Source organism: Phoca vitulina, unplaced genomic scaffold (genome assembly GCF_004348235.1).
Source record: "Phoca vitulina isolate PV1807 unplaced genomic scaffold, GSC_HSeal_1.0 scaffold37, whole genome shotgun sequence".
Taxonomy (NCBI): Eukaryota; Metazoa; Chordata; class Mammalia; order Carnivora; family Phocidae; genus Phoca; species Phoca vitulina.
In genome coordinates, this window is record NW_022589740.1 from 345,516 (window position 1) to 367,009 (window position 21,494).

At 41.9% G+C, this 21,494-nt stretch overlaps 1 protein-coding gene across 2 annotated transcripts in view; it reads left to right on the forward strand.

The window, feature by feature from the left end:
* SPIN1 (spindlin 1) overlaps positions 1-21,494 on the forward strand; it is a 75,301-nt gene that overhangs the window by 1,246 nt on the left and 52,561 nt on the right. The window contains exon 1 of one of the 2 annotated variants that reach the window (XM_032427677.1): positions 312-502. The exons of the other annotated variant lie outside the window; for it this stretch is intronic. The gene's annotated coding sequence lies outside the window, so the exon portion shown is untranslated. Of the gene's footprint in view, positions 1-311; positions 503-21,494 lie in introns of those variants that run through there. 2 annotated transcript variants of the gene reach the window in all.

Sequence of the window (21,494 nt, forward strand, 5' to 3'; positions counted from 1 at the left end):
CAGCGCCCCCTGCCGGCCGGGCCGCGGGGCGGGGGGCCTCGGGCTCGGGCCGCGCGCCTTTGTTCGCCGCCCCCGCCAACATGGCGGCCGCCCGGCCCGCCCGGCCGCGGGCCCCGCGCGCTTTGTTCCGCAGGCCTGGGCGCCGGCGGGCGGGGGGCGGCGGGGGCGGGGCGCGGGAGCGTTGCATAACCCGCCGGGCGGGGCGGGGGACGGGACCCCCGGGCGGGGCGGGGCGGTGGGGGAGGGGCGGGGCGGGGCGGCCGCCAGTCCTCCCTCCCTGCGGGCCCGGGTCGCCCCTGCCTCCTGCCCCAGCCGGGGTCTGCCCATCGCGCCGCGCGCCCCCGCATCCCGGGTGACCTTGAGCGCGCTGCGCCCCGGGCGCCGGGATGAGCCGCACGACGCGGAAGCTTGCGCAGTGCCCGGGGTGGCCTCGCGCGCCTCCTCGGACCCGGTTTCGGGGGGCCGCGGTGGAAACGGCCGCGACGGTGGAAACGGCCGCGAGGTGGGCGCCCCGCGTCTGTTGGTGCGGCGGCTTGTGTTGGCGTGTGTGCCGTGTGGTCGGGGCCCGGTCTGGACGGGGAGTCGTGCACGGTGGGGCGGCACACGCGGGTTGCGGGGCTGTGTTGGCGAGTCCATCAGGAGGCAGAGCAGGGCACCCTCAGCCGGGTGACGCGCCAGGAGCCGGGGACCACGGGCCTGCCGAAATGCCAACACCTGTAACTTTCTTCTGTTGGAATTTTCTGGAAGGAGCTCTGCAGTCTGGGAGGGTGGACGGAGAGGGCAGTCACTGCCTTCTGCATAGCGTTTGTTAGGAAATGAAAATCGAGCTGCACTTGGGTGTTCCCAGGGCGGCCGAGTTTGTGAAGGCCCTTCAGAGGTGGTGACCTTTCAGACCGGGTCAGAGGAGAGGGGGAGGCTTTCCCCAGCCTTGCTTGATGGGCAACATCCCCAAGTTGTCATCGCCAGGAATAGACGGAACGTTCCTTACTGGCCTTGATAGCAAGGAAAGGTCGCACTCTTTGTTGATGTCAAAATTATAGATGGTAGGTATTAGTTTCTTGTGAGAAAATAGAATTTATTTTTCATCTTGAGTAGCGAAGTGATGTTAAGATGGTGCGAAATGGGTGGTAGGGCAAGAAAAGGACTTCTAGTTCTTTATGTTTGACTTAGAATTTTTTTTCAAAGACTTTGGCTGAACCTAGGAATTTCGCTAGTACTGCTCTGATCGTACCTTCAGTTTCCAATTCGGAATACGGTAACAGTATTTACTTAGTTTTGGAATATCTGAAGTGGTGTTGCTTAAGATGGTGTTTTTGTGATGGTAGTTCTAAGAGATGCCACAGGAAAAACAAAGGGTTCCTTGGTCACCTCAGTTTGGGGAACAGTGCTGTGTTCTGTCCTCCCTTAGGGTCAGAGTTCAGTGCGTCGAATTAAGAGCTCTGAGAAATACTGCGGTACTGTTTCCATAGTTGGCTGCAGATCTCTTTTTGTTTCATTTTGTTTCAGCACCCATGAAATCCAGGTAACAATGAAAAGTTGGTCATTGCTGTCCTCACAGTGCATCTTAGGTCATGGTTCCTGTGCCTTCATCGTGAACGGGGAGGTTGGTGTGGTTTGTGAGTGCCTGTGCATCTCATGACGGTATCTCAAATCTGCCTTAGTCTTAAGATATGAGAATTATTAATTTGAAGTTGTAAGTGGAGAAATTTAATTACAGTGTTTTCACTTCCCTGTGACTTCACCCGATTGCCCACACGCTCATAACTTGACTTGCTGCACTCCTTAATTGTTAGCGTTTTTTCTGGTACATTAAAAATATGTGGTAAGGATATTGTTTCTGAAGAATTAATCACATGGGTTATTTACAGATTAAAAATAATGCTGTTGAGTATTCTGGTTTAGTTGTTAGCAGGATCTTGATTTGCTGAGAAAGAGCAGTTAATACACGTCTATGTAAATACTTCCTTCTATTTATTGATGCTTAATTAAATGGTTTTTTTTCCCCTTGTTCCTTGAATGAGAAGAACTTGGAAGAGGGAATCAATTATTTTGCCCAAGTATTTTGTTTGATTTGGCAGACATTATGGTGTTGTGAAAAGGCTATGGGCTCTGGAGTTGGCTATGGAGATGGCATGGCCTTCAGCTCTGGAGAGTCTGGGTGGAAATCCCGCCCCACTCGATACTGGTCTGAAGCTACACAACAGATCCCCCCCCCCCACTCGTGGACTTGCCATTTCTCAGCTGTAAACTGGGAGGAGACGTGTCCCATGAGGCTATGGTGAGAATTAAGTGGATTTGTAGGGTTCCCAGTGCAGTCCTGAAATGCAACCGCCACTGCCAGTCATTGTTGATTTCCTTCTCTTCCTGCTTTTGAACTTGGCTGTAGTTACTAGCATGATGTTTTTAATGTTGAGGTGAACAGTTTGCTTAGTTGTGCTCCAGTATTCAGTGTAATTTTTAATTCTTTGTTGGGTGCTTATGGCTTTAAAATTGCCATAAGTTCTTACTAAAACGAGCTGTGTATGCGTATAATACATAAAGATGTGCCCTTGTAGACCTTACAGTCTGGTAGGGAAGGTATGCATGCACGTGACGTGGGAATTCGTGCTGAGGGCATCTGGAAGAGAAGGCAGTGCTCCAGCAGGGTCAAGAGTGTAGAGCAGGAGAGCAGAGACGTCCAGGTGGAGGGGCAGCAGCAGCAGAGGCATGTGGAGGGTGTTTGAGACTGTCCTGGATTTGAATCCCAACCAAAGATTGCCCCATCTTAGCATTTAGTTCTATGAGTGTGTTTATCTGTTGAACAGGATGAGCACACCCACCTCATCAAGTGTAAGCCCCTAGGGCTCTGTGGTAGGTGCCCCGTGGGTACCGATGATGGTGATGATGACATTACCACTGCTGACACCACATGTAGTTTGGCATGGCCAGTGTGTGTAGCATGAATTTGGGACCAGATTTTACATAATCTGCATACCGCATCAAGGCAGCTGGTGTTTATCCTGTGTGTGGGGAAAGCCATTGGATGGCATTAAGCAGCATGAAAGGTGCACTGAAGAGATCTGCCGGAGCAGGATCTCTAGTCCAGGCTGTGGGAGGTGATGGATGAAGTCATCTGGGACAAGGGGAATCGGTCTGGAGTCACTAGAATGTTAAATGTGTTGAGTTTTGGGGGCGGAAGGCGTGGAGGGAGAAGGATCCGTTCTACATGGATGTTTTATCCAAGTGTTGACAGTGTAAATAAAGAGACTAGTAAAGCATTTTTTATACCATTTTAGATATTTTTAGACTGTAGTAATGTCTTTTAAAAAAATGAGGCAGGGACGCCTGGCTGGTTCAGTCGGAAGAGCATGTGGCTCTTGATCTCGGGGTCATGAGTTCAAGCCCCACGTTGGGTGTAGAAATGGCTTAAATAAAAATAAAGGTGGAACAACTTTTTTTTTTTTTAACTTAGATTGTATTTGTTTTAATAAATTGCTCAGTTTGCTTATAGTTCTATCCTTACAGTGTAGGTGTAATTTTTGGACCTGTTTGTGGCCTACGTGTTTTTATCTATAAATGAATTCCATAGTCCTAGATATATGAATCTGTGTTTATAGATTTATATGTGAATGTATGTTTATGTATTAACTAGTCATATGTCTTAGTTAATACTAATTAGTCTGGGTCCTGGCAAGTGATCAGAATGTCCTTTTTCCTGTGTACAGGGTTGGGTTGTTGTGAGTTTCTTTTTGCTTTTTTCTCTTTTGAAACCACTGTGAACCCATGGATTTTTGTGTATTCAGTGTGTTTTAATCAAGTAGTCCTCATTCTTTTTCCTCAGCTTGTCCCTCACTTGGACATGGTGCAGTCCCTTCAAGCTGGATCTCTTCCCTTGGATGCCACCCCATTAATTTTTGAACCATTTCTTGCTTTCTGATACTGGATGTCTAAGACTTTGCGCTTTCCTGATCAGCCAGTTCTTTTAGCTCCTTTTACTGGGGGATGGAATTTAGATACCAAAATCTGGTGCAGTGTGTCCGTATTGCTAATGGGATGCCTCTACTTTCATTGGACAGATGTGGGAAATACATAACATTTTATTTTGTATTGATATTTTCACTTTAGATTTACCATTGCAGGGTTTTTACTTTGAGTTCATCCTTTTTTGTCTAACGTTGAAGATTTGCATTCTTTGCAACATTACTTCCCTTGTTCTGCAGTATATAAATGTTTGAAAACACCAGTAACAATAAAGTATTGGTTTGTATTTCATTACAGTTCTTCCGTTCTTAAAAGTTCTTAAGATGCATCCACGTAAGAATGCACTGTTGACGTTCCAAGTTATAAAATGATTTGAAAGTATTTTCTTTCTGATTGTTACCAGTTTAATTATTAATTTGATTTATATGAAATCTTTAGGTTTTAAGGATTGCATTAATTTTTTGTTTAATGTATTTTTTAAAATTTTAGTATGTAAAATGTATATGTAGTTCAAAAGTCAAAGTTGTGTTACAAAGGTATGTTCATAGTCCTTCCATTGCTGTCTCCTGCACCATTCCCATGGTGCCCCTTTTTTATTTCTGGTTTATTCTTCCAGTGTTTCATTTTTGCAAATAGAAGCACGGACACATATTTTTATTTCCTTTTTGTTTTTAAACAGATGGTAGAACTCAACACTGTTCTTTTTTACTTAATATATTTTGGAGATTGTTTTATATAAGCTCTTTTCCATTCTTTTGTGCTTGTAGTTTCCTAATGATGAACATAGATTGTTTATATTCTATTGCTGTTATAAATTTGCTGCGGGGAATAACCTTGTGGATATGTTTTTTTGTATTTGTGCACGTTTAGCTTTAACACAGTGAGATTCGTGGGTAAAAGATAACTGTGTTTGAAATTTGTTTAGTGTAAAAAAATTAGAGTTTAAAAAGGTGGATCTCATTATGTCACCCTTTTACTTAAAACTCTCAGTGGCTTTAAGTACTGAACTTAGTAACATGATCTCAAGGGCATACGTAATTTTTATCCTCTGGCGCCTCAGCCTCACCTTACACCGCATCTCCCCTTGTTTTCCTTGCGCTCGTCATTCTCCTGTGCCTAGCACCTTCTCCACAGGGCATGCGGTGCTGGTTCTGTTTCCTCTGCCTGGAATGTTTTGTTTTTTGGTCCTGTTTCAGTTCTTCCCAGCCTTCCCTTAGAGTTTGTCTCCAGCATCACTTTTTCATGAGATTCTTTCTGCGTGAGTTCGCAGATTTTCATGATAAAGAGAACGGTCTAAAGAACTTTGTATATCCATCACACACTACAGCAGCCATCAATTTTCTGAAGTTCTTGAGTTTTTTTCTTGACTTCCCTGTAGTCAAATTCTCCTTTAGAGACACTGCTGTCTTACTGTTACTTCAAAATTACAGCGTAAATTAACGTAACTTAGTGAATTTTCATTTTCTCTAGGAGGTTGAGCTTCATGAAAGCAGAGACTGTTCCTGTTTTTGCCTATAATTACTTTTCTAATTCTCAGCTCAGTGCCTGGGTTGTTGAGCGCTCAGACCCTCCTGGGCAGTTGTCTAAGGAGAGAGATGGATGCCGTGTAGTTACGTCTGGTCTGCTGTGTGGGACACATTGAAAGTTGTGTCCGTTCTTTTGCCTCTGACTTTGGTCTTGGAGCTGACCACACACACGGTCAGGAGGTAGGACTCTCAGGGAACCTGGGGAAGAGATGGGCCAGTGCAGCAGCCTTGCAAGGCCAGCCCTGCCTGGCGCAGTGAGGGGGCCCAGCAGGCCGGCGGGTGCAGGCTGCAGATGTGCTGCCACCCGGGCTGCACCCTCTGCCCGCTGTACCAGAGCCCCCTTGTGGCCCAAACCGGAACCAGCCGGGAAGGGAAGTTCTGGGGAATGTGGTTCCATCTAGCCAAGTTAAAACATTACAAAGCAAAATGATGAGCTCAGGGTTTTAAATGCCAACTGGGGTTCCACATAAGGGACCTGAAAGTTTCTGCGACTGCCCTAAAAAATGCAAATTGAATTCCAAATTTGTAAGCAAGAGCATTGATTGATAAGGAGTGGAATTGTAAAAATTGGATTAGGAAACGTATGGTCAGATTCCAATTAAGCTGGAGACCTAAATTCTGCTGTGTTACCTTTGCCAGTAGAAACAGCTTTTCCAACCCCTGCGTGAGGAACTTAATCTGCTTTGCGTGGCAAACCTGTAATTGCCTACTCTTCCCCGAGGATCGTCCCAGCAGGCCCCAAAGTAGGAGGTATAGAGAGCGTGACTCATGAGATCCAAAAGATTGTCTGGTTTGCCACTGTATAGGTAGGAGCTGGGGGGTATTTGTGGGAATGGATCTTAAGGGTGTTTGGTAATGGTGGAAGGGACACGGAGGTGGGTTAGGCTGAATTTGTTGATATGGGCTTATAAGTGGGCATTCTGGATCAGTTTTATAGCTCGAGGGATTAGAGTGCTGGTTGATTGCCTTAAACAAATCAAAAGGCCGTCTGTCTAAGCAAAGCTGAGATGACAGAACTGTCTTGGTATATAATGGAGGAAGGCTTAGGGAGATCGGAATGTTGGAGTGGCTTTGTTGTGAAGGACCTGCTCACCCATCCTGGGAAGATTCAGAGGTTATGCCTTATTTTGCAGTTGCAAAGGGAGCCCCAGTATCCTACAGAGCTCTGGTCACTCTTCTCAGTGGGAACTGCAGGATCCGTAAATGCAGTGATGATAGTTGGCTCCTGGGGTGGCATGTCTGTGGAATGGTCTTGTTTTCTTTTCTTTTATTATTTTTTTTAAAGACTTTTTTATTTATTTGAGAGAGAGCGTGAGTGGGGTGAGGGGCAGAAGAAGCAGACTCCCCGCTGAGCAGGATCATGACCTGAGCCAAGGCAGACGCTTAACCACCCAAGTGTCCCATATTATTTTTTTTAAAGATTTATTTATTTTTCTAGACAGAGCGAGCGAGCAAGCAGGGGGAGAGGGAGAGAGAATCTCCAGCAGACTCCCCCCCCTCCCCCAGCTGATCATGGAGCCCAACATGGGGCTGCATCCTGCGACCCTGAGATCATGACCTGAGCTGAAATCAAGAGTTGGACGCTCAACCGACTGAGCCACCCAGGTGCCCTGGAATGGTCTTGTTTTAATTTAGAATTAATGTTTGGGTTGCATCTACCAGTAATTTCTTTGGTTTACCCCGGTATTGTTTAATTCTGTAAAGTTTTTCCTTTAAATTGACTCAGTGAAAGACAGAAGTGATCCTATGTTCTTCCATTTATAATTACTTTTCATAATTTTTTTTCTTAAAGATTATTTATTTATTTATTTGTCACAGAGAGAGAGAGAGAGCACAAGCAGGGGGAGCAGCAGGCAGAGGGAGAAGCAGAGGCTCCCCTCTGAGCAAGGAACCCGATGTGGGACTGGATCCCAGGACCTGGGATCATGACCTGAGCTGAAGGCAGATGCTTAACCGACCGAGCCACCCAGGCAGCCCACTTTTCATAATTTCTAAGGTATTAGTCTAATAAAGTAAGATTCACCTAAAGTATATATAGTTTTTCAATAAATTATGTCATTGGTGGGGCTGTAGTTTGGTAGAACCTTGTTGGAAAGTAGTTTCATTATATTTAGACACTTTTCAAAAAAAGATTTTATTTTAGAGAGAGAGTAGGGGAGGGGCAGAGGGAAAGAATCTCTAGCAGACTCCCTGCTGAGTGCAGAGCTTGACACAGAAGTTGATCCCAGGACCCTGAGATCATGATCTGAGCAGAAACCAAGAGTCCGACACTTAACCGACTGAGCCATTCAGGTGCCCCTATATTTAGACATTTTTAAATGTCCATACTCTTTGGCTTAGCAGTTCCACTGATACGAATTTGTTGTATAGATGCATTTGTATGAGTTTGTAAATCTGCATTTGTAAGATTTTTCATGATAGTAGTATTTGTGATATGACAAATTTGAAATACCTGTCCAACATTGGGGTTAGGGCAAAATAAGTGAATTTTTTATCGATACGCTGGAATGTCTTGTCACTAGTACAAATAAGAGGAAAATTTTACTATACTCTGTGGGAAACAAAATATTTAGTAAGAAGCAAGTTATAGAACTATGTTCTGTGTGTGTTTTAAGATGTTTGTACGTCTTTGTATCTATGCTTTTAAGTATTTGCATAATAGTATGTTAGAGTCACAGCAGTCTTTTATAATTGGTTAATTCTGGGGGTGGGCGGATGGAGGAGGGCAAGAGGAGGGCTCTGGCTAACATAGTAACAATTGGCTCTAAATAGCTTAGTCTGAGTTAATAGTAGTAGATCTGCCCTCTGTTTGAGGACTGTTGACTTCAGAGTCTTGCTTTTTCTTTGTTTTGTGTGTGTGTGTGTGTGTGTGTGTGTGTGTGTGTATGTGTGTGAAATGTATAGAAGTAGTGGCACATTCATGGTCTGTGACACACTAATTGTGGAACTATTCATCGTGAATTTCATTTATGTGGTCACTAGAGTTGTAGTTTCATGTATGAATTGTACTATTCATGGGTTTTCATTCTCTTGTTGATAAAAATTGGGATGTTCCCAGTTTGAGACTGTTAGTTCAGGTCTCCCAAGAACCAGAGGACAACAAATTTGGATCAGGTGTGTTTGTTTGTTTAAAAGATCTTATTTGAGAGAGAGAACACAAGCAGAGGGGGAAGGGGCAGAGGGAGAGGGAGAAGCAGACTCCCCACTGAGCAGGGAGCCCGACGTGGGGCTTGACCCCAGAACCCTGGGATTGTGTCTTGAGCTGAAGGCAGATGCTTAACCAACTGAGCCACCCAGGCATCCCAAGTTTGGATCAGATTTAGATGTAGTGGGGGAAATACATGTGTGGGCGTTGTCATCACCTTGGAGGTCTGCTGCATGTGGAGGGGGAAGGGATGAAGAATGTTTGGGAGACAAAGTTTGATGACTGCAGTGCAGTTCTAAGAAAGTTTAAGCAAAGCCAGTGAGGAGTCTTCTAGCCAGAGTTGGGAGTCATGGGAGTCCCTTGTCCTGCAGGAATAAGCCTGGTTTAGTATTCTGCCTATGGCTGGTCATTGGCTAGAAACAGCCTGTGGGAAGTGTGGTGCTGGTGTGGAGTGTGTTGGTCAGTTCAGAGTGGAGCATCTCTCCATGGTAGGTGATCCAAGAGGCTCATTTTCATGGCTGTCACCGGGCTCACATGAGTGGACTTGCTGTGAACTTTCAGGTACATGTTTCTTGCATACTTTTGTGTTCAGTACACTTAGGAGTAGAATTGCTGGGTCATATATTAGGTCTGTGTTCAATGTTAGTAGATAATGCCAAACTTTTCCAAAGTAGATATACCAGTTTCTATTCCTACTACAGTAAATACATTCTTGTGGCTCTACATTCTCATCGATATTTGGTATTGTTGGTCTTTGTAATTTTAGATATTACAGTGGGTGTGTGGTAGTATCTGGTTCCTGCTTCCTGAGTTAGATGTGGCCATGTATTTATCTTGGTCAGTGAAATGTGAGCAGAAGAGACTTGTCACATAAACTTTAAGAGCAGTGGTGAGATTTGCCACATCCCTTTCCTCCTGCCAGTGATCATGTTTCCAGATGGAGCTTCCTGCAGTGCCGGGCTTTTATGTGTCTACAGTGAGCAGAAAGCAGAGGGAGGTGCAGGAGGGGTGGGGTGGAGAAAAGAAGAGAAGTGGGAGGGTAGGGGTGGGAAGTGGGAAGTATTTTGGGTTAAGTTTTCTTAACTAAGATTTCTGGGGTTTGTAACCAAAGCATACTTAATATAACCTGACAGATAAATCTTTTTTAAAAATAGACTTTATTTTTAAGAGCAGTTTTAAGTTCACAGCAAAATTGAGCAGAAAGTACAGTCTCTTCTACTTCCTGATCCCCTCACCATCCCCTCTAGCCTCCCCCATAATCAACATCCTGCACCAGATTGTACATTTGTTTGTTACAGTCACTGAACCTTTGTTGACACATCATCACCATTCTAAGTCCATAGTTTTATGTTAGTATTTACTGTTGTTGGTGTATATTCTATGAGTTTTGATAAATATGTGGTATGTATCCACCATTATAGCGTCATACACAGTGGTTTCACTGCTCTAAGAATCGTCTCTGCTTTGCCTATATATATATATATATATATATATATATATATATATATATATATATTTTAAGATTTAATTTATTTATGGGAGAGAGAGGGAGAGAGCGCATGAGCATGGCGAAGGGCAGAGGGAGAAGCAGACTCCCTGCTGAGCAGGGAGCCCGATGTGGGGCTCGATCCCAGGACTCTGGGATTATGATGTGAGCTGAAGGCAGACACTTAACCTGCTGAGCCACCCAGGCGCCCCTCTGCCTGTATTTCTATCTTAATTCTGTTGTGGTCAGAACACTTTAAAAGCTTATGAAATTTTTGAAACTTGCTTTATGGCCCAACATATGATGAATATTTGTAAATGTCCAGTGTGTGCTTGGAAAGAATGTGCTCATGTATTTGTTGGATGCAGTGTCTATATATGTTAGTTCAGCTTGGTTAGTCATGTTGAATTTAACATCCTTATTAGTTTTTCCTTTTAGTCTACTGGTTGTATTGCTCAGCAACAGAAATGTATTAATACTGCGATCTTGCATTTGTTCCTCTTTAGTTTTGATAGTTTTTGCTTTATATATTTTGAGGATATGTTGTTAGGTGCATATATGTTTAGAGTTGTAGGTCTTCCTCATCAGTTGAGTTTTTAAAAATTATTAAGTGTTCCTCTTTAAGACAAATGTATAGTTAGGACAAAGTTTGTTTAGCTGTATATTAATGTAGCTGCACTATCTTTTCTCTGGTTAATATATGTAACGTATGTCTTTTTTTACTCTTTATTTTCATACTTTCTGTGTACTTACATTTTGAATGAGTCTGTTGTCAACAATGTATCATTGGAATTTAAACAATTTAGCCTGACAATGTTTCTTAACATTTGGAACACTTGGTCTGTTGTCACTTAACAAAATCATTGACATAGTTGGGTGTAAATTTTATTTTAAGTATTTTCTCTTTATTATACCTGCTTGATGGCTTTTTTCCTCTCCTTTTTTGTTTTTCTTTGGATGCTTTTTTTTTGTTGTTGTTGTTAACTTGGAAGTTATTTAAAACACTTGTTGTTTTTGACTTCTCAGAATGTAATATTTGGTTATTTTCCTCTCTTCCTGGGCACTTAAACTTCATTTATTTCATTTTCACTTATATGCCACTGTTGTGCTCCTTTAATTCTGTATCTGTTTTATCTTAAGACATTATTAATTTGTATAATTAATAACCATTTAGATTTACCCTTTTCATTGTTTTTCATTCATTGCTGTAATTCCGGTCCTCCATCTTTGAACATTGTCCTTCTGCCTGAGGAACACTCTTTGTGTTTCTCACCTGTTGAATGACTGCTAATAGTGAATTCTCTGATTATGTTAGCTAAAAATTTCACAAATTGGTTTCTTTTCGAGGGATAATTTTGATGTGTATTGAATTGCCTAAATGGTTGGTTTTCTTCTAAGGTGTTGAAAGAAGTTCCTGAATTACATATTCGGTTTCTATTCTCTCTATGAGAAGTAAGCTGTCAGTTTAATATTTACTCCCATGAGTGGAATCTGTCTTTTTTTTTAAGATTAATTAATTTATTTTACAGAGAGTGAGAGCACAAGTGGGGGGAGCAGGCAGAGGGAGAGGGAGAAGCAGGCTCCCTGCTGAGCAAGGAGCCTGATGTGGACTCGAACCCAGGACTCTGGGATCATGACCTGAACTGAAGGCAGACTCTTAACCAACTGAGCCACCCAGGCGCCTGGAATTTGTCTTTTTTTTTTTTTAATTTTTATTTTTTATTATGTTCAGTTAGCCACTGTATAGTATAGATCATTAGCTTTTGATGTAGTGTTCAGTGATTCATTAGTTGCATACAACACCCAGTGCTCATCACAACACGTGCCCTCCTTAATGCTCGTCACCCAGTTACCCCATCCTCCCACCCCCCTCCCCTCTGAAACCCTCATTTTGATTCCCAGGGTCCATAGTCTCTCATGGTTTGTCCCCCTCTCTGATTTCTCCTCCTTTTATAGGTTTTTTTTTTTTAATCTTTGGTTTTCAACAGTTTTGCTATGATGTGTCTAGGTATATATTTTTATGTATATTTTGTTTTTGTAGGTGCAATTAAATCTGTACTGAAGTTCTTTTCATTCTTTTGAAAAGTGTGTAGGCACCATCTTTTAAAGTATTTTTGCTGCCTGCCTACCACCCCCTTTTCAGAATCCATTGAAAGCATATTAGACCCTCTCAGTTTCTTATCCTCTTCATGCTTCATTCAGGATATTTTTTTCTAATCTCTCTTCACTAATTTTTAACAAGGTTAGCCTACTGTTAATGTCACCCATTGAATTTATTGTGCTTTTTTCACTTCTGGAAAATCGTGTTCTTTGATATTGTCGAAGGTTCAAAATAGCCAGAGTAAAACCAATGAATAACTGATGTAGTAATTAGTAAAAGTTTGTTGTGCACACACCAAAGATACAGTTTGCAAACCTGGAGTGCTGAAATCAGAACATAGAATGAGGGTTAGGGGTATGTTGTTATAAAGAAGCTTATATAGTGAGAAGGCAATGATTGTTTAATTTACACAGTGGTTAGTTACAATATTAGAATTTTCTTAAATGATATGGAATTGATCAGAGATTATCTCATATCAACCTTGGGAAACAGTTCAAGTTTTGCTTGTGATTTTCAGAGACACAAGAAAGGAATGTTCCAGATCAAGTTAACCTTGCCAGGTAAGCTGAATTAAGCTTTGCCTGCATGACTGAACTGGTTGTGTCTGCTCAGGGAATCTTCAAGGCTAGTCTCTGCCTGTCCTTGATTTTAACAGTTCCCCCCTTTTGGTCATTTACTTAGCAGGCTGAGAGTATGACCAACAATTATAATGTTATTCTTGGTTACTACCGCTGATGTAGTCAGGCAGAAGAATGAACACATTTGCTGTTTCCAGTAGTTAAGTCATCAGGCTGGAGGTCCGTGTAGTCACTGTCTTTTTTTTTTTTTTTTAAGATTTTATTTATTTGAGAGAGAGAATGAGAGAGAGAGAGAGAGAGAGCATGAGAGGAGGGAGGGTCAGAGGGAGAAGCAGACTCCCTGCTGAGCAGGGAGCCCGATGCGGGACTTGATCCTGGGACTCCAGGATCATGATCTGAGCCGAAGGCAGTCGCTTAACCAACTGAGCCACCCAGGCGCCCCTAGTCAGTGTCTTTATCATTCATGTGGTTATTGTTGATATCATTGAGTTGTTTATTCTGATGGATGACATTTGTCATGTGAGTGGCTGCCAATAGGCATTTAAAACCTTCAAGAGATTATATGCACTAGACGGGTTTGTATGACGACTGTGAGGAGAACAGTAGCCAAAGATTGAAAAATTTCCCAGAGCCGGGATTTTCAGGAGCTAAGATTTAACCAGTCAAATAAATCAAGTGGGTTATAATCAGATTCAGGTTTTACCTAAGTCAGTTTACATTTTTTTTTAAATGATTACATAGAGCACAACATAACATATAAGCAAACACTTATGTTCAAAATACGTAGGACAGGATGGACGAGAGGATGTTGTATTTCAGAAGGTGGTGTTGCAGGTGGACTTCCATGTAAATTAGGCCTCTGTAAGGTGAGATCGAGTAGGTGATTTAATGAGAGGCATTTCTATGGAAACAAAAAAACAAAGGTTAGTAGTTCAAGCAAATTATAAATTCTGTTTTGTGAATTTGATGAGCAGCCAGTTGAGGTTTCTAAATGTAGGGTTCTGAGTATCTTTAGATGGAGTGAGGGCAGATAGTGGCAACCTGACAGATTCTCCTGGTTTGCAGCAATAATGTCCCTGGTGATCTTTCTGAGCAGCCACATAGCAACAGGCACGAAAACTGTCCACACGTGAGCACTGTGATTCCTCTGAAGTTTCTATCAGGTTGTCCAGTTTTAGGGTACATGGTTCTAGGAAAGAGTCAATTTTAGTTTCATGGTGATTCCGTGTCCAAAAAGTGGGAGAAAATTGGAAATGTTAGAGAGTTCTAGCCAAATATTAGAGGAAACGAGAATTCTAGAACCAGCCCAGTTGATGGGTAGAAAACAAATAATAGACTAATCTGATATCCATAAAGGCATATTATTTGATACAGTTTTTTCCTTCCATCATTTCCATTTCTATTAAAAATAAGAACATAAGACTAGTTTTGCAGATTAAGTCTAGTTTCCGATAAACTTGTCTTGATTATTTATATAAGTGCAGGAAGAATAGTGTTTTGGCCATAAAGACTCTTTTTAAATCTACTTTGCTGGAACTTTTCATAGGGAATCTCGGATTGAACTTTAAAAGTCTCCTTAGGCTAAAAAGCCAAGACAGGGATTTGTCTAATTGTTTCCTGTCATAGGGAGAACAGATTCTTTTTTTTTTTTTTTTTTTTAAGGTTTTATTTGAGCGAGAGTGTGCATGAGCAGGGGGAGAGGGAGAAGCTGACTCCCCGCTGAGCAGGGAGCCTGGTACAGGGCTCAGTCCCAGGACCCTGAGATATGACCTGAGCTGAAGGCAGATGCTTAGCCGACTGAGCCACCCAGGCGACCTGGGAGAACAGATTCTTACTGAACTTTTGCAGAAACATACGTTGTCAACCTTTGTTATAAAGACATACATTACTAAATTGCCGTTAAGTCATAGATAACTTGAGAGGAGAAAAGGGAGTCCTTTAAATTAGGAAAACAAAACATTAAAGAACCAGCAGTGTTTTAAATGAAGTCATAAAAGTCATGATCATCTTCATCAACTTATTCAGTCCTCTGTAATTCTTTGTCTTTTGTTAGCAGTTCAGTTTTTGCGTCAGAGTTTTGGAAATTCTTACCCCAGTTCAGTTTTATGATTTTGAGAGTTTCAGAAATCTTTATTCTAGAGTAATTGTCAGGGTCTTTTCTGTGAATCTCCTTGAAGATGAAGCATTTTTGCAGGCACAGTTTTGTAAAAGCATCAGAGTAAAACAATAACTGTGATAAAAGACTTAAAATTTGGTGAAGGTTAAGGGTCAGATGAGACATTATTAGAAGGTAATTGACGGGGGTTTGGTTATTTTTGTATTATATAGTATTGTAAGACAGTAGTTGGAATTGCGACTTATAACATGTGCCAGAACATTTCAGATTTTTAAGATTTCCATATAATTTCCAGAATACTTATATTTATGAAAGTGCAACATAAAGAAGGGTTAGTATTATTTCTTATTTGATAATGCTTACCATGTAAAAGCTGGCCATACCTGTTTTATTGCACTTCACTTTATTGTGCTTTGCAGATACGGTATTATTATTATTATTTTTAATAGATTGAAGGTTTGTGGCAACCCTTTGTTGAGTCTCTTGGCGCCATTTTCTTTTCTTTTTTTTAAAAGATTTTATTTTTTAAAGTATTCTCTATACCCATTGTGAGGCTCAAACCCACAACCCCAAGGTCAAGAGTTGCATGTTCTGATTGAGCCAGCTAGGTGCCCTGGTGCTATTTTTTTTAACAGTATTTGCTTACTTTGTGTGTCTGTGTCACATTTTGATAATCCTCACAATATTTCATACATTTTTGTTAATGTGATACTTGTGATCTTTGATCATTGATCTTTGATTTTACTATTGTAATTGTTTTGGGGCACTAGAAACCATGCGCAAATAAGGTGGTCAACCTAATCGATAAATGTTTCGTGTGTTCTGACTGCTCTACTGTCTGGCTGTTCCCCTGTCTCCTGCTCTCCCCTGAGATAAAACAATATTGAAATTAGGCCAACTAATAACCCTACAATGGTCTCTACATATTCAACTGAGAGGAAGAGTCATATGGCTCTCACTTTCAGTCAAAAGCTAGAAAGGATTGAGCTTAGTGAGGAAGGCATGTTGAAAGCTAAGATGGGCTGAAATCTAGGCCTCTTGAACAAGTTAACCAAGCTGTGGTTGCAAAGGAAGTTTTTGAAGGAAATTAAAAATGCTATTCCAGGGGCACCTGGGTGGCTCAGTCGTTAAGCGTCTGCCTTTGGCTCGGGTCATGATCCCAGGGTCCTGGGATCGAGCCCCACATCGGGCTCCCTGCTCAGCGGGAAGCCTGCTTCTCCCTCTCCCACTCCCCCTGCTTGTGTTCCCTCTCTCGCTGTGTCTCTGTCAAATAAATAAATAAAATCTTAAAAAAAAAATGCTACTCCAGTGAACACACAAGTGATTAAGAACGTGAAGCAGCCTTACTGCTGATACGGAGGAAGTTTGGTCTGGATAAGTGATCAAACCAGCCACAACATTCCATTCAGCCAAAGTTTCACCCAGAGCAAGGCCCTGACTCTTCAATTCCAAGAAGGCTGAACGGGGCGAGGAAACTGCAGAAGAAGAGTTTGAAGCTAGCAGAGGTTGGTTCCTGAGGTCTCAGGAAAGAAGCTGTCTCTGTGACATAAAAGTGCAAGGTGAAGCAGGAGGGACTGATGTAAGTGCTGCAGCAAGTGATCCAGAAGGTCTGGCTGAGAGAATTAATGAAGATGCTTCCGTTAAACAACGTTTGTAGTGTAGATGAACCAGCCTTAAAGTGAAAGGTGTTATCTACGACTTCCATAGCTGGAGAGAAGTCAGTGCATGGCTTCAAAGCTTCAGACGCCACTGACTGTCTTGTTAGGGGCTAATGCAGCTGATGACTTTAAGTTGAAGCCAGTGGTCATTTACCATTCTGAAAATCTTAGGGATCTTAAGAAGTATGCTAAATCTACTCTGTTCATGCTGTAGAAATGGAACAACAAAGCCTGGGGATAGCATGTCTGTGTACAACATGGTTTATGGAGTATTTTAAGTCTACTGATAAGAGCTACTGTCAAGGAAAAAAGTCTCTTTTCAAAATATAAGTAACTGCTTATTGACAGCGCACTTGGTCACGCACGAACTCTGATGGAGATATCCAGTGAGATTAATGTTTCATGCTGGTAACATAACATCCATCCTGCAGCCCATGGATTAAGGAGCAATTTCGATTTTCAAGTATTATTGAAGAAATACCTTTTGTAAGGTTTTATAGCTGCCATAGATAGTGATTTCTCTGATGGGTCTGGGCAAAATCAACTGAAAACTTCTGGAAAGGATTCACTATTCTAGATACCATAAAAAACATTTCTGATTCATGGGAAGGCCAAAATGTCATCATCAACAGAAATTTGGAAGAAGTTGATTCCAACACTCCATGAATGGCTTTGAGGGGTTCAAGACTTCAGTGGAGGAAGTCACTGCAGATGTGGGGGAAACAGCAAGAGAACCAGGATCAGAAGTGTGGCCTGAAGATGGGACTGAACTGCTAGAATCTCATGATAAAACTTGAACAGATGAGGAGTTGCTTCTTATGGATGAGCAAAGAATGACCTGAGCCGAAGGCAGACGCTTAAAGACTGAGCCACCGAGGCGCCCCAAGAAAGTGGATTCTTGAGATGGAATCTATTGGTTAAGATGCCGTGAAGATTGTTGAAATAAAAACAAAGGATTTAGAATATCATAGGAACATAGTTGTAAAGCATTGTCAGGGTTTGAGAGGATGGACTCTAGTTTTGAAAGAAGTTCTGTGGGTCAAATGCTACCAAACAGCATCACATGCTATAGAGAAGTACATGCTACAGAGAAATTTTTTCCTGAAGGAAGAGTCCATTCATGTGGCAAACTTAACGGTTGTCTTGTTTTCAGAAACGGCCACAGTCACCCAGCCTTTAGCCGCCAGCACCCTGATGGATTAATAGCCATCAACATTGTGGCAAGACTCTCCACCAGCAAAAGATTACATTGTTAAATTAATATATTTTTTTTTTTTTTACTTCAGAATTTGATTTGGGGAAGTTTATTAAAAATGTTAAAAGCTTGGGGTGCCTGGGTGGCTCAGTTGGGTAAGCGTCTGCCTTCAGCTCAGGTCACGTTCCCAGGGTTCTGGGATCGAGCCCTGCATCGGGCACCATGCTCAGCAGGGAGCCTGCTTCTCCCTCTACCTCTGCCTGCCATTCCCCCTGCTTGTATTCTCTTTCAAAAAATGTCAAAAGGTTTAAAACATTTGATCAAATAGGACTGTAGTTTGTGAAGCGATACTTCGTTATCCCTTCAACGAAAATGACTGAAAAGATTTCAGTGGTAAGTACATGTAAAAAAACATCCACAAAATTTAACTGTTTTAGTAGAGAAGACTTATTTTTCTAAGAAGTCAAAGATAGTTGAAGACAATGTGGAACACAGGAAATTATTCTTGTAGGTTATTACATTAAAGGCAGAGAAAAATCTTTGTTTATAATTTCTTATTAAGAGCAGACCAGTAGTCTAAAAAGAAGCTTGTCCATTTAAAAGAAAGCCAAATTCTAAGCTTGCACTAGGGTACTTTTAAAATAAAATTCTTCTTTTTCTTTTTTTTTTTTTTTTAACTTAAATAGGCCCATCCTAATCTTAGCTTGACCACACACAAAATGTTTCTTAAAATTCCCTTTTCTACAAACCTTCTAAGATTTTCTATATCTATTTAGGTTTTGTTCTGTTGTTTCCTTTTTTCCCCCTTATTCTGGGATAATTATTTTACTTAAGGATAAAATTATTTGTTTCCTTCAACAAAAATGCATCTCTATTCCTCATATCTCTTTAACAGAAACCGTAGATTCTACTTCTTGTATACATTTTCTTTCATCATTATTTCTAGTAGTACAGATTTGTGTAAAAAAATACTTTTTTGGTGGTTTGCTGGCAAGATGGCCGAGTAGGAGGGCCTTAAGCTCCCTTGTCCCATGGATACAACTAGATAACGCAGCAGCCTAAATAACCGAGAAAATGATCTGAAGACTGGCAAAACAAGCTCCACAACTAAAGGTAGCAAAAATGCCCCATCAAAGAAGGTAGGAAAGGTGAAGATGTGGTCTGGGAGCAAAACAGACTATGGCCGTTTGAGGTGTGGAGGGAGCTGGTGGGAAGGAGAAGGGCAATAAACAGTTTCATACCAGGGAGCCCAGGAATGGGGAGGCTGAATCCGTGTAATGTTTGCCTTTGAAAGCAAGAGGGCCCGAATTTGTGAGTTCTTGTAATCAGCAGGACTTAAAGCCTGGAATTCTAAAAATCAGCAGAATCAGCTCAGAACCCAGAGGGAGAGGGCGTTAGTAAACTGAATCCCCCATCCTTAAAGAGAGAGCTTGACCGGCAGCAGCCTGAGCAGATGTGGCATAGAACTAGCAGTTTGAAAAACACTGGTGGCAGCTGGGAGAGTGATTTGCCCATCTTGAAATGTGGCCCAGGGAGACAGTGATCATAGGGAGGGGACCCCCACCAAACAAAGGAGCTGGCAGGCATCATTTCCCTCCTCTGCCCCCCAGCATGAAAAAAGGCCATCTGTGGGAACCAGTGTGGCGCTGACACTCCTAATCTAACTTGCTTACACCTGCACTCCACACCCTCCCCCGAAACCCGCACCCGCACCCCCCCCCCCAGCGGATCTGCCTTTCCCAGTCATGTTCCCTTCAGTCCCAGCGCTGTGGGCCCCTCACCCAGAAAAAACCAAGACAAACCCTCCCAACACCACATTTCCTGATCTGCACATTTTGCAGGATGTCAGTTTGGGTGCAGGTCTCATTTTTGCAAGCAGACCACCGCACTTGTTAAAATGCATCCCATCCTGCTGGGGACCAAACATTGCAAACAAAAGGCAAAGAGAGCCTCTGCAGACGATGGACTGAAGGAAAAAGTGCCCAGGACTTAATAGCAGAGCACATGCAACGCACATAGGAGACGCTCCCTGAAGTGCCAGGACCTGGGGAATGGGACACTGCACTGCAGGGCACTACAGGACTTCTTCACAAGGCTCTTACCAAAAAGAGAAAGAGAAGTAACTGACTCTCCTAACACAAAACAGACCTAGAAAGCCAGGCAAAATGAGACAGAACAGGATCAAACCACAGCAAGAGACCAAAGTGAAATGGATAGAAGTAATATACTTGATAGGGAATTTACAATAATGATCATAAAGAAGATACTCACTGGACTGGAGGAAAGAATGGAGAACATCAATGAGACCCTTGACACAGAGATAAAGAATCAGATCAAGAACCTAATAAGTGAAACTAAAAATATACTTGATGGAATAAATAGGCTAAGTGAAGGGGAGGAAGAAATTAATGACCTGGAAGACAGAGTAAAGGAAAGTAAGCTGAGCAAAGGAGAGCAGAGCAAATTACGCAAATTGAGAATAGTCTTTGGGCACTTAGTGGCTGCATCAAGGTAATAAGATTTGCATTTTGAGGTCACGGAAGAGAGAGAAAAGTGGGCAGAAAATGTATTTGAAGAAATAATAGCCAATAACTTCCTGAATCTGGGGGAGGAAACATCCAGATCCAGGAGGCACAGAGATCTTTTGGAAAATTGAACCCAAGGAGGTCCACCGCAAGACACAGTAATTAAAATGGCAAAAAGTAGCAATAAAGAAGAACATTTAAAAGAAGTAGAAGGAGATAGCTATATACAAGGAACCCACATAAGGCTATGAGTAGAGTTTTCAGCAGAAAGTTGCAAGCTAGAAGGGAAGTGGCATGTTATATTCAACGTGCTGAAAGAGAAACATTTGCAGCCAAGAATATTCTATCCAGCAAGGCTATCATTCAGAGTAGGAGAGAGAAAGAGTTTCTCAGACAAAAAGTAAGAGTTCATGAGCACTGAACCAGCCCTACAAGGCATATCAAAGGGGATCCTGAGTGGAAAGGAGAGATCATAAGGGAGAGTATGAAAAGAAGAAAAAACCAAAAACAGTAAAAATGAATATTTCTGTAAAAATAAAAGGATTCATAAAAAGGATGTAAAATATGACACTATATACCTAAAATGGGGGGAGAGGAGTCAAGAATGGGTTTAAACGTAAGTGACCATCAACTTAATGTAGACTGGACCACTTTCTTTGACCATACAGAAAAACAAACTCAGAATGGATTAGAGACTTAAGGTGAGATCTGAAACTATAAAAATTTTGAAGAGAACATAAGCAGTGATCTTTCTGACATCAGCCATAGCAGTATTTTTCTAGAAGTCTCCCGAGGCAGCGGAAACAAAAGCAAAAATAAAAAGCCACTGCTTTGATACCACGGAACAAATGAACTCCGCACACTCCATGTGCAGACAAGGCAGCAGGCACACCCTGCGAGGTGTAACATAAAAAGCTTCTGCACAGTAAAGGACACCATCAACAAAAGTAAACATCAACCTATGGAATGGGAGAAGATATTTGCAAATGGCACATCCAGTAAAGGATTAGTATCCAAAATATATAAAGAACTGATAGAACTCATCAAAGTAACAATCCAATTAAAAATTGGGCAGAAGACATGAACAGACATTTCTCCAAAGAAGACATCCCCATGTTCTACAGACACATGAAAAGATGCTCAATATCACTCATCATCAGGGAAATGCAGATCAAAACTACAGTGAGATATCTCCTCACATCAG